Below are 9,412 nucleotides of genomic sequence, written 5' to 3'. Positions count from 1 at the left end.
AAATTTCCGAATTTCCAAATATTCCAGTTTCGATGCGCTCGAAGTTCTAAATATCCTAATTTTGAAATATTTTCAAATCGTCCAAGTTCCAAATTTCCAAACTTCGATATCGCCGGAGTTCTAATTTTTTGACCTTCTATGTTTACCCGAGAGATAAAAAAATTATGATCGGATAATGTCGATTATGCCAATCGAGGATTACAAATTTTCTATTCGTGCGACCTTCGACACCGAAAATAAATGAGCGCGATATTTTCCGTTTTTATCTTCCTCGAGCCGCAGTTAATTAAATCAATTGTCACGAAAGAACACGGTAGTTTTTCTGATTCCCGAAACAAAATAGCCCCATTGATAGCTTCAGGAAAATTCGCTGAGTAATGAAATCTACTCGCGAAACACGGAGACGCAGGGACTTAACCGTCAAAGATATTTGCTTCAGAAACCCGATACCCTTGAAAAAGAAAAAAAAGAAGAGAATTACATGTTATATACGCGAGATGCAAGATCGCTCTTACGATCTTTCTTACGCAACGGAACAGTTTGAAAACGAAGTTTGAATTTCGCGCGTATTCCAGTAAAGGGTTCCTCCTTGAAAATTCGCCAATAGAAATCGAACGTGAAAGATTTCGTGAACGCGAAAAGCTATTCGAATTATTCGTCGTTTTAATTCTCGAAATTCGTTGATAAATATTAATTATATTTTATCGCAGTGGAGGATAGATTTCGTAATAGACGCGTGAAGAAAGACGTTTTATCGATATTTATAAGAATTATAAGTCATCGTCTTGCGTTGATCTAAGAGGAAATCTAAAACAGAGGTATCTTCCTGCGAGCGGTTTGAACAACGTTCATAAAACGTTCTTTTTCGTTGGTTACAACGATCTTCTGCAAATTCGAAGATTGTCTCGGTTGCTGCAGTATATGTTGTTTCTAAGATTTGTCGATAAAAGCGCTAAATCATCGGGATTACTTATAAGTAATATACCTGTATCATTCCGTTTGATAGGTCTGTTCAACGTGTGTCGCGAGATGTTATTATTACCATAAACAGATAACGATTTTTGCTGATATTTTTTCAAAATTACGTCATCTTGTAGAGCATAGAAGATTGGAACAATCGGTATATCACGCTGATTGATCTTGTCATTTTTGTTCGTCTGTATCATAAATTAACGTTAGAAGGCATATAGTATCTTTTTTCTTTCGCCTTTTTTTTTCTTTTTCTTTTTTTTTTTTTTTAGGAAGGAGGTTTCTCTTTTCTGTTGCAGGATAGTGCATAATTAATACTTTTAATAAATCCATTTTTATGCATACAATAGCTTTTGCCTGACTTTATAAAGACGTTATGAAAGTACGCACTGTGATTTTCACAGAAGACAATAACGTTCCTTTAATTACTCGATCGACAAGGTGATTATTAGCATATTGTTATTCAGGGTCGTCAATTCTACGTTGCGAATATATAGGTATTTCTGATATCAATTACTCGTTATACTCGTTATGATTTGTATCCAATTTTCGTTTCATTATTTCCTCGTTATGTACAGTTTGTTTATAATTACTATGCATATCTACAGATTATCTTCTGTAATTGCTTGATATTGATTTCAAATTTTTATCGAAGTACAGTCATTCTTTATTTAATTTTGTAAATATTTATTATTTTGTAAATAAATAATTATTTTGTAAATATTTTAATCCAACTCGGAAGAAAAATATTCTGTTCTGATGCTGCACGATGAATAAATTATTTCAGCAACTCTAGTGCGTTTTGTTATTTAACAAAATCCAAAAGGTGCATCACGGAAAGATACATCGTCGTTGATCGTTCTTATAAAATTTGCGTGCATGATAGCACCGATAACGTTGCGACATGACAACGCAACATGCCCGGGGATTCGTCTACATGTCGTATGTCCACACATAGGACGACAACATTTGCATTCGTAATCGCAGCTATAAACGGTGCTTCACACATATCGCAAACTTCCTTATCAGCTCCTCTGAATAAAATCGAAAAGAAGATTTGATGATTCACGATAAATATAAAGTTTAAGTCGAAAGCTTGTCGTTGAAGAATTGAAACACGTAAAATACTGCTGTTTAATTTCGATATCATTTCTTTTTAATTATTGCTGCCTCGACTATTTGGACAAGCTACAGATCATTAAGAAATAGACTTATACCGCTTTCAAAATTATTATGATTACGCGATTATGCTATTCCATTTATTAACGATGTTTCGATTGATTTAAACGAACGAAATATAAGAGTGAAATTATAATTCGTTTATAAATAAAAGTTTTACGTTAAAGTACACGTAAGTCTCTCGTTTTATCAATTTTTGTCGAAAAATATACTTACATCACTTTTAAAATAAACGCTTCAGTTAAAAGTGGAAAGAATTCTGTTAAATACGAAGATACGTGTAACTGAGGAAATTTTGTCGAAGTAAAATGTGCATATCTGTTAAAATGAATAATACTTTGATATTTTTGAAGTTACAATAATATACGAAAAGATTCCTAAAATCAAATAAAACAACAACTTTGGTGTGATGTTATTAAATCGAACACCGCGGCTAGAAAGATAAGATTAGTTTTATGGATTTTATATAATATAAGCGTATTAATATTTTCAAAATATCCAAAAGTATGGCAAGAACACATATTCAATTCCAAAATCAAATAATTTCTATCGTGTATAATGAAAAAAAAAGAAAAAAACAAAAATTGTGACTTATTACAGTCTTACTGTACAGTATTCAATTTTAAAACTGCTCCGTAAAAAATATAAAACGTAATTTATCCTGCTTTTTCCCTATAATTTTCATAGGTAATATTCGTGGAAATCAGAAACTGGTTAGACATCGCGATGATGCATAAATTAACGATCCATGATATGAAAGATTGATTTTAGATAGAGAAGTTATTAAGAGAACATGTTGCTTGCCAGCTAGGAGGAGCACCTCGAGGAAAAGCGATAATATTTAAAATTAGATTAGATTCAATTAATGTTTAATGATCTTCGAGTAAATAAAATATAGTTCAGGCGAATTTTCCGACGTTAAAATGTATGTTTGATGTTGATTGCGGAAGATAAAGTTTTATTGTCTAATAGCTGTTTGGAAAGCAATTATGCCTGCAAAACACGAAATTACTATTTCGTGTAGACGATTGCACAATTTGCCATTCCTGCAAATTATTTCATCATGTGTATTAATTTCTATTTCGGGATCTCTTTCTTCGAAGATTTTTATAAATGCAAGAGCGAAACTCGATGATTTTTAAGAAAGAAAAAAAAAACAGCTTATATCAACGTTATCAACAGTATAATCTAATATTAATAATTTTCATAATTCAATATTCAATATTTAATATTGTTCTCTCTCTGTCAGCTCTTAGATACATTTCCAGATACGTCACAAACATTAGCGATATAATTTAATGAAATTTCAAAATATCTTCAATAGTACAGATAATATATTCGTAAAAAAAATTCGAATACTTTTTTGTAAGTCTGTTTTTGTGTGTAGGCCTATTCGTTTATAATTTAGATTAAAATTTCAAATTAATTATAATTCTCTATGTGTGATATATTTTATTGTAGTTTCGTCTCTAACGTGTTGGAGATCATTTCTCAAATATCAATATCGATCAAAGCAAAGACGAATACGAAGACGAGATTGAATTGCAAGACACAAATTTGGGATAGCAATATCATTGAGATTAATGAGAGAATAATGTGTGGTAACAGCTTAAGCGCTACACAATAAAGGACTACGATGAAGCTACAGCAGCATGCGTCTGTGGAAAAAGAGCGAAAGATAGCACGTGCACATAAGTTTTGCAATTTTGAATCGATTTCTTCTGAAACGCGGCGGCCTTCGGCCGCGTGAATTAATTTATGAATAAAGGAAGCAAGATATCTGGAAGTGCGTAAAGCGTTACTACATTCCCACGGATGAATGCAACATGCTTGTAACACGTGTTTGTATTCCGTATGTTTAAATACCATTCGGCGTTCGTTTTTAAAGAGTAGAAAATCAAACAATCGTATAATGGAAAAGGCGATTTTATTTGTAATTCTTAAATCAAATTCTTCAAATTTATATTCTTTACTATTTCTAGGCTCTAGTAAACATCGTTTATCCTTGCATAGTCGTATTTTGGAAATTTGTATTTTATTGATATCGTTGCATTTTGAAAATTATTGCTCTATTAGCATCGTTATATTTTATCTATAGATTAGAAGTTGTTAATTGTCCATTTTCACGAGCATTTAGAAAGATAATAACTTTGTAAAATGTTTTATATTTTTACGAATTCCTTGTGTTTGAGAACTCGATTTTACTTTGCGTGTCTCATTTTATGAGTTTAGTTTATTTACGAAAATATCTATTTTTCTCTTGTCCAATAAGTGTCAATTACAATGATCGATGTTACGCGGAACTTCCTAAACCTTGCACCACTATCAAACCAATGTTTCAAAGTCCAACTTTCGTCCCAAGTTGTGGCAGAATTTTTATTTACCAAGGCCCATTAATGTCGAAATGAGTAGAAAGGTTGGATCTATTGTGGAGTTCAATTCGGAGGACCTTGAGATTTTTAAGGCACTTGCGTTTAATAAAAGCGAATCGTTTTATTTGACATCTGAGTTAGCGAATTTAGGTGTTAACGTTTTATGAGAGCAACCATATAGCGTCGAGGGTTCGATAATCAACACGGTAAATACGAAAAATGAAATTTTGACTATTAGTTGAATCAGAATTTTAAAAGGAAATAGCTATCATTTTACATATCAATTATAAAATTATTTAAATATTTAGAACTCTCAGATTAATTTTTTACAATTACCACGAATTACCGATAGCTATGAAGCTATGCTTTCTCATTGCGTGATATGAGACATTATTTTATTGGAAAAGCAGAATCGACTTGACTTTAGGTTTAAAAAGCAACATTAAATTAACATTCGTTCGTGTATAAATTAAAGGTGTTCTCAATAATTCGATGTTTCAACTTGAACACACAGAACTTACTCATTGTCAGTTTTAGGTATGTTCAGTTTTCAGCGATTTTTCTGGCAACACCATTATCTATCCATTTTCTTTATGTCTTCAGGCAACACTGTTATTTATCTATCTTTTATGTCTACAAAAATTGCAGTCTCTTTACATTTTCGAAATACTTCATCTCTTTTTTTATCGCATTTCCGTTATTTCTGAACATAAATCCTTCTTTTCGTCGTCGTGTTACGCGACACGCTGTAATATCGCACGATAATATCGCCGACCAATTTTTGTTGCAGATTATTAGAAAGTCCTAATATAAACGATTCCTTGATTTGTTTTTTTTTTTGTAGATAATAATACATTCTAGATAAAGCTTACTAAAAAAAATTATTTAAAATTATTTAATTTCATAAAACATTACTCACGTGTAAAAATCTGCGACAAATTTTCGAAACATGGACATCATTCGGTAATCTTCCGTGGATAGATGTTTCCATAGATCAGAATCTTAATGCAGACATCATGCAAAGAAATAAACACACATGTGTAAACTACATACATAAACATGTGTAAACTACAAGAGAGTTCTGGCTAATGACAAGGAAAATTGAACTTTCTAGGAAAAATAAGATATTTGCTTTACGTATGTAAGCGTAAAGTATGTTATTAATAAATTATAGCCTAAATAGCGACCATTCTTTCCCAGTTGACTTTAGAGGAAAATAATGTTATTACCTGCCATTTACACTCTTCTATAAACGGATAAATGGTATGGATAATGTTTTCTACTTAAAATTCCAATTTTTTGTTACGCCTTGGAATAACCCAACGAAAATACGTAAGACCTTTTCCGTTACATTTCTCGGCAATTAAGGAATTTTAGATAAGTCAGCTATAAGAACTGAAATGTTATTTCTGGAGTAATTTGAAACAGCGCGTAAATAGAATTGACTGTAATTTGAAAAAAACAAAATTTCAACCGGTTAACGCCTAAAAATAGAAAAATTAGTGGCTATGAACATGGCTGAAAGAACAATGTTGAGAAAGTTAAACGCGAATAACTAACTATATAGTTATACGAATAATATGACCAACTAACGAAGAATTAATAGATGCAGCATCAACGAAGAGGATGAGACTATACAGACATCTATTTAAAAAAAGGGTAATTTCATGCTTGAAGATTAACGAGAGAACAATGTTGGAGAAATTAAAAACGAACGACGTGTAAAATCAGAAGAATTAAAAGATCAATGAGAAGTAGAATGCATCGGAGAAGATCAAACGATACAGCGTTAATATTATCCCGAAGCACGAATAAAAGAACGGTATTAAAATTGTCTGGAGTTCCAATTTCAAACAAGATCTCGGATTATCTGCAGGAAATCAAGCACAATGCAATTACTTTGCTTATCGGTTGAGAAATTTCTGTATCGCGTCATTCGCCCTTCTCTTGTGACGCAAATCGTGGTATTACGCATGATTGCTAATAAAATAAAAATCAGAAAGAAAGACAGCAAGCAAAAATGTAACGATGACGGTGATTATCAGCGCGATAGATCATTCGTTCTACTTCCTGATGTCCTTCTCTACACGATGATAGGCTCGATTTCTATATTTAAAGAAACGCATAGACGTAAGCAGAAGAATACCATATTAGTAAACTGGAAGCTGTAGCAGCCTTTAGAATGGCCAGAAAAGAAGGAAATATACGAGGGACACCGTTCAGTTCCTATGTTGCGGTTTCGTAATCTGTCGTTAATGTTAGAGATAATGTTTATGCTGGTCGTTATCGAATTGTTCGCTTTTGAAACAGACATGACCGTCACTACGAAACAGATATTCCGATTGGCTTGCATAATATGTGTCAGCTCTTACAGCTGCGCGTAATATTTGCCTCTCAGCGTGTCCTTCTTCCTTCGAGTTTCGTATCCATCTGATTTCTACTGCCGCTTCTATATTTTCTCCTGTTTTTTGGTCATTCGTTCTTCATTTACACGTAGTATTATTCGATCGGTTCTACGACATCTTTCCATTCTTTTCAATCTTCCTTGTTCGTAGTATTTTACGATATCGAGTTTGCTTATTTGGGAAATATAAAATATCTTGACTTTCGTAAATCGATAATTTACAATTTCTCTTTGGTTCGCGAGCTCACGCTAAAAACTGTGACTTGAGAGAAATTGTAAATTAATAGAAAAATGGTAACTTTCCCTCTTTCGAAGTAACTTTATAATTTTCTTCTCTTTGTTCGTCTTTCTGAATTGTTAAATTTCAAGATATTAGCGATTTCCTTGACTCGAAAAATATTGACAAATTTTCATAGAATTATTTCAACGTCGTGTTCTCCAGGATGGAGCGAAGAAACGTGCAATTTCGAAGGTTTAGATGCGAGACGGTTAACTGTATATCAAGGTAAGAGCCGAAAAGCAATTTGTACGATCGTTTCTTTGTATAAAGACGAGAGAAGTGACTCCCATGAATGGATGAAACTACCGCAAGCAAGGCCATCCTGGCTGCCTGGTTCCATTCGCTTTTTACGAATACACATTTAAGTTCAAGTTCACCGGCGTAAACGATCTTGAACGAGTTCGACGAAAAGACACGGTTAAATGTTATCTAATCGTCCTTCAATTTCGCTTCGGTCCTACTTGGCAGGTATATCATTTTCTTAAGTAACTTCCTTCCTTAACTCTTACTTAACTAGCTGATTAAACAATTTTTTCAACAGACTTTTTCCATTTCGAGATGTGTAATAAACCTTAGGTTGTTTTACTTATATCGCGCTCTGTATCTTTTGCTTTTTAACGGCCACTTTCATTTAACGCCATTTTGCTAGCTATGCTTCCTTTAATTACACTTTAGTTATATTGTTTAGTAACTATACAGTATTGCGTGTATAGCTTATGGTTAAATAGTTCAATCATCTAAATAGGGAACAATCGGAATGTTTTTTTTTCTATTATTTATTTATTTATATCTTACAATTTGTCCAGTAGGACATTTGGTAAAATATTATAGTTTAGTGATATAGCAATATAGCATGTGGATGGCTACCACCAGTGGGATACCATCTTCGAATTTGATTGATTTATTTCTTTAGGGTGGTGAGTGTTTGTATGTTAGGTTACGTCCTTTGTGAAATCTGTTTGGTGTTTCCTTTTTAATCTTCTTTTTATGTTTGATGCGCCGACCGTGGAATGTTTTTAGAAAAAAGAAAAAAATCGTGTAAGGCAAAAGGTCGAAACAAGTTAATTATATTGGAAGTTTTAATTTTTTAAATATAAATTACGTGTAAGTTGGTAATTATAATGGCTTTAAAGAACTTTGTTTCAATTTCTAACAATTTTAACAATTTTAATAATTATTTGACTGGAGAATACACTTGCCACTTATGTATATTTATATATTCATTATGACCTTTTCATTAATAGAATTTTTCAAAAAACTTTTTAGTTTATCCGTATCGGCTTTGTTTTCAAGGGGATTTATCGTTTCTTTGAAGCACGCTTTCATCCATTTTCTTTCCTCTCACATGCACGCGTGTCCTTTCGTTTATCGTTACATTTATTGCGATAAAAATATTCTCTCCCTTTGTTTCTAGATTCTCATTTCAATCGAATATTAATACACCGTTAAGAGCAAACAGAGCTCAGAACTCCCTTTTCAAGTCATTGCAGCGTGCACGTTAAAAATGATAAATATTGTCCATTTACGAAGCAATGCGCAGAATCGTTCGACTTGGAATATTTTAATTAAGGACATCTCTCTACGTCAGAGAAATAATAGGAAGAGACAGAGTTCTTGAATCGATATATCCTTGATACTTCCGTTTTATCGTTTATAAATTATGCACCAAATTGACACAGTTTCCCTATCGATCGTTTCAATCCTGTAAAAAAGTACCAACAGTTTATAAAGGAAAATATTTGAAAATTGCAATTTTCTTTTAAACATGTCTCTTGTATTTTCTAGCAAGTACATTCCTTTTTTTTCGATCGAGTTACAGTATATTTTTCTTCGATTTCCGACAAGGAACCGAGACCTTTTTTTCTATAATTCGACCTTCCATTTAGCTCCATGGCCACAGGGAGTCTAATGGGTTCGACGAAAGGGCTAGTGCGTGACGAAAAAATGATCTTGCGAGATTGTGCTTTACCGGAAACTGCCATCATGTTTTTGCCAACTTTTCCTTTGATGTTCACCACCTTTTCGTTGAGGGAACTTTGGTTAGTGGCTTCTTAATCAAATCGCTCGGAGGTATGTTGCTTCCCTTTGGGGAAAATATATCCTACTTTGATAAAATTTTAATACACTCTTGCATTAATTTTGATACTTCTCTACCCTAATTTTATTTGTAGTACTTTTCCTGGATCCGACTCTCTATTCTTTTTATTC

Source organism: Bombus huntii, unplaced genomic scaffold, assembly GCF_024542735.1.
Source record: "Bombus huntii isolate Logan2020A unplaced genomic scaffold, iyBomHunt1.1 ctg00000061.1, whole genome shotgun sequence".
NCBI classification, from domain to species: domain Eukaryota; kingdom Metazoa; phylum Arthropoda; class Insecta; order Hymenoptera; family Apidae; genus Bombus; species Bombus huntii.
The sequence above is the reverse complement of the archived record's forward strand: the minus strand, read 5'-3'. Positions refer to the sequence as shown.